This window comes from Condylura cristata, unplaced genomic scaffold, assembly GCF_000260355.1.
Source record: "Condylura cristata isolate star-nosed mole 26May11 unplaced genomic scaffold, ConCri1.0 scaffold00035, whole genome shotgun sequence".
Taxonomy (NCBI): Eukaryota; Metazoa; Chordata; class Mammalia; order Eulipotyphla; family Talpidae; genus Condylura; species Condylura cristata.
The window spans coordinates 15,296,959-15,301,268 of NW_004567136.1; positions in this window are offsets into that span (position 1 = coordinate 15,296,959).

The following is a 4,310-nucleotide window of genomic DNA, read 5'->3' on the forward strand; positions in this document are numbered from 1 at the left end:
TGGCCCGGGACCACAGGCGGGCCGCCGGGCTCGCCGTGGGCCAGCGACGCGCCTTCCAGAGCGTGCGGGGTCCGGGCTGTGCCCTGGGTGCCTGTGAGCCCGGCCCCGTTCGGGCGCCCCTAAACGGGGGAGACGCCCCCTTGGTCCTGCCGAGAGGCGCTGCTTGCCCTGCGGGTCTGGTGCACTGGGCGGAGGCGCCTTGGCGCGGGCTGTGAAATGGCGGAATTACCAGTCGGCGCGAACGTGCCTTCTGCCTTCGACGGCGCGGGGCACTTTCATGGCGTGGCCTGCGGGGCGCCCTGGGCGCTGGGGTCTCCCCGGAGTCGCCCAGGTTCTCGGGGGCCATGGTGCTGCGGGGACAGAAACCCTGAGAGATTTTAGAGCGCCAAGTAGCCCTTTGCCTTTTCTTTTTGTCAACAACCAGGGGCGTTTCTGTGTCTCTCCTGTACCCCGCCTGCATGACCCCCCGGGGACTGGGGGTGGGGGCTCTGTCCACCATAAACAGAACACACCAGGCATTCTCCTGGGACTCTGGAAACCAAAAGGCGCCCCTGGAGCGCTCTCCAGGGACAGCCCTGCACCCCTCGGGGCGCTTCCCTGGGCAACGCAGGACGGGAAGGGAGAGGACCTAGTCGGGTCCTGGGGGGTGCTGAAGCGGGTCTGGGGGAGCAGTCAGTGAGGGGTCAGACCAGACTGCGGGGTGAAGCAGCCCAGGTTCCCAGGTATTCTTCAATGGGGAGCGGCACCGGCTGGGGGGGCGGGGCTCAGCTTCAGGAGCCCCTGGTCTCCCCTACACCAAAGGGGCTGAGGCCTCAGGCCCAGAACAAAACAGAAGTAGAAGCTTCCGGACGTGGGAAGTGAGTCACCACCTGCTGCCGGCGCTCTGGGTCACAGGACCAAGTGGTGGGCGGGGTGGGGAGGCCCCGCAGGCCATGAGCTCCCGGAAGTGGGGTCAGGCTGGCTCCCCAAAGCTGACGGGGGGTTTTGGCGCGTTTTCCTTGACATGTTCTCGGGGGGGGGGGGCGGTTCTGCAGCTCCCCAGTGAACAGCCAGGCTCTTCTGGGGTGCGAGGGCTAAGTGGGGACACCCTGGCCATTTCAGGTTCAGGTTTCCTAGGGAGAGCGGCTCTCTCAAAGGGCCCCGACCCCGCAGGCTTGCTGGCCCGGTCTGGTCCGCAGCTCACCTTCTCCACGATGCCAGCTCACTCCCCCCGGGGTGCAGCCCCCAAGCCTCTGTGCTTGTCACCCCAACTCCCCTTGTACAGCTGGCGGCCTCACGCGGGGCCCAGTAGGCTGCTGTGTGGAGCCGGACACAAGCGCGAGACCCTCATCCTTGGAGGGGACACGCGGCCCGCCGGCCCTCCGCTTGCAGGGCCTCGAGGCCGCGCCCACGCCTGGGGCATAGTCCGGCGCGGTCCGGCGCGTTCTGCTGTGAATGACGTGGTGGACGTGTGCTGCAGGACAAGGAGGGGGAGATGCTGTGAGACGAGGCTTTGTCATGGGATGTCTCCGCCGGCACGGAGACGGTCTCTGCTTGCATTCAATGGCCTGTTCACGATCAAACGCCTCAGGCGGCGCCTCGCTGGGAAGGGCCGTGGCAAGGGCCGTGGCAAGGGCCGTGGCAAGGGCCGCTCCTCACTCCGCGCCACAGAGCCGAGTCGGGCGGGAGCAGCGGTGAGGAAAGAAATGAGGTGGATCCAGCTGGGAGGGGTAAAACGGTCTCTCTGCAGGTGACATTTCTTTAAATAATAGTTTATTTTTACATCATTTTGTACATTTTCTACCTCAGTTGTCACCCCCGTGGGTTTCCCATCACCGAGTCACCCATGTGCCATCACCACAGTCCCGTGCAACCCCTTCCCTGCTATGACCCCGTTCCCCGCCCCCCGCCCAGATGACTGCGGGAACACTGGCCCAGACCTCGCGGGTCTGCCGGAACCCCGTCTCGGGGCGCCGGGGAAGCCGCGCAGGACCGTGTCATCGGCGGTGGGCGCTGACCACCGGGCGAGGAGGACAGGAGGCCAGGACGCACCCCCAAAGCGCCGAGACGCTCGGGGTGCCAGAGCTGGGTCGCGCTGCTCCGGGAGAGGCGACTGACGTGGCCCTGAGCGTCTCCCGCACTCGACACTGTGGGAGGCTCAGGCGATGTCCAGAGCGGCGGACCGGGCAGGAGGGCAGCCCGCCACGGCGCGAGCGGCGAGCCCTGCCCCCGACCGCCCTGTCCCCAGCAGCCTCGTCCCTGGCCCGCGCCGGGTGAGTGGCCATGTCAGCCCCTGGCCACAGGCCGCAGAAGCAGCTCTCGCTGGCGGGGAACTGGCAGCCCGGGCCGCAGGGCCTCCCTGGGGGCCGGTGCCAGGGCGGCCCCCACCTGCCACCGTCTGGGAGCCGGGGAGGAAGCCGGTGGCTCCCACACGCTCACTTTTGCACAACAGAAATTGTGTTGACAAACGCATGTTGCAAGCACGCATTTCCTCACGGGGACTTATTTCCTCTAAGACCTCATTGATCTCATGCCCACGGGCACCCTCCAAGACTGCGCATGGGGGTGGGGACGCCTGTGCTCCCTGCGGAGCCTGCTGGCGCTGGGCGGGCTGTGTCCGGGCTGAGTCCGGGCTGAGCGCTCTTCCCCGCTTCGCTTTAAGGGGGACAGAAGGGCTTGGGGGGCCGAGGGGCCTGGAGGGAAAAGGGGAAGAAGTCTGGGGGAACCTCCAGCGTGCGGTTTGTTTCTTCCGCCACCCCGTGACCCCAGATGGAGAAACGCCACAGCGCCCTGTGGGGGGACGGTGCCCTTCGCCCTGGACACAAGGGCTCTCCAGAGCGGGACGCGCCCCGCCCCCGCCCTCCACCCCCCACCCCCCCGAGTCCGGAGAAAGGGGCCGCCGCGGGCCAGCACAACTGGTGCTCCCCAGGCCACACCCTTTCCTCAGACGCAGCCCTGGGGGCCGGGCCGCGCACCCGGCCCGTTTTCCCTTGACGGGTGGTGGACGGCGCGAGGATTTCCCATCGAGGACACCGGCTGGGCGCCGTGCAGCCTTTCTCCCGGGAATGTGGCGGACCCCGCTGCCAGGGGCCCACCAACAGTCACGGCGCTCCCAGGCTGTTTTTCCAAGGTTGATTTATCTGTGCACACGAGAACTGGGGCACAGCCAGAGGTGCGGGTGTGAGAGGCCCCCCAGAGACAGAGTGGGGGGCAGGACAGGCGGGGCCACTGAGACCCACCGCTCAGGGGAGGCACCTGCAGAGCTCAGCCGCCCGGGTGCCTCTCGGCGCCTGTCCGAGGCCGGCTGCGGGAAGACTCCCGCGTCCCTCCTTGGAGGGCTCAGGAGGCCGGCCGGAGGCGGCAGGACGCTGGCCCAGCGTGGCCGGGGCTCTCGTCTGCACTGCAGGCTCCCGGCCTGGCGTTCTTCCTTGCCGGGCGTTCCCCGGCCCCCACCCTCACCTGCGCCCCGCGGTGGGCCTCACCCAGTCCCAGGACTGCGGGAATCTTGGCCCGCCCCTGGGCCGGCGCGAGCCCCTCCCGCGCTCAGCACCCCCACTGCACGCGGGGCTCCCCACTCACCTGCGCCCGGCGTCGCCCAGCAGGGGCCGTGTGCAGGGGAGCTGTCCACGCGGGCCGCCCCCGCCCCCTCCCACAGCCCCGCGTCCTGGCCCGGCCGCGGCTCCGCTCTCTGCCCCGCTCTGCCTTTCTCCACGCGGCGCCCTGGGACCCTCCGCCAGTCCCTTCCTCTCTCTGGGCTTCTGCCATCTGACTGGCCCCGAGAGGGGGAGATGGGGCGACACGGGGGACCTTGGGCTGCCGGCGGGGGGTCTCTGCTGCTCCCCTTGGCACCTGTGGCCCCTCGCAGAGGCCCTAGGTGTGCTGTGTCGGGGACCCGGCGATACAGCCGAACATAGGTCCCAGCGGCCCTCAGGCTGCCCAGCGGCGGCTGAGGCCAGGCCGGGCCGGGCAACAGGCTGCGCCGGGGCCAGGCGTCCCGGCCGGCCCCACCTTGCTTTACTGGAAAACCGGGAGCGCACGGTTTCTCGTGCCAACGTGCTTCGTGACGTTTGCTAAGCCTCAGAAGTGTCGCGACGGGACCCGGCGGCCGCTTCCAGGGGCCACGCCGGCTGGGCAGGCTGGGAGAGGCCGCGCGGAGAGAGGCTCCCTGCCGTTCCGGTAAGCGCCGGTCGCAGGCGGTGTGAGGACGACGGGGGTGGGACAGGAACGGGGACAAAGTTTCCCGAGGAGCAGCGCGGGGACAGCGTGACGTGCGTCAGGAGCTCCAGCGTCACGGCCGAGTCCCGAGACGCCAGCAGACGGCGCGTCACCGC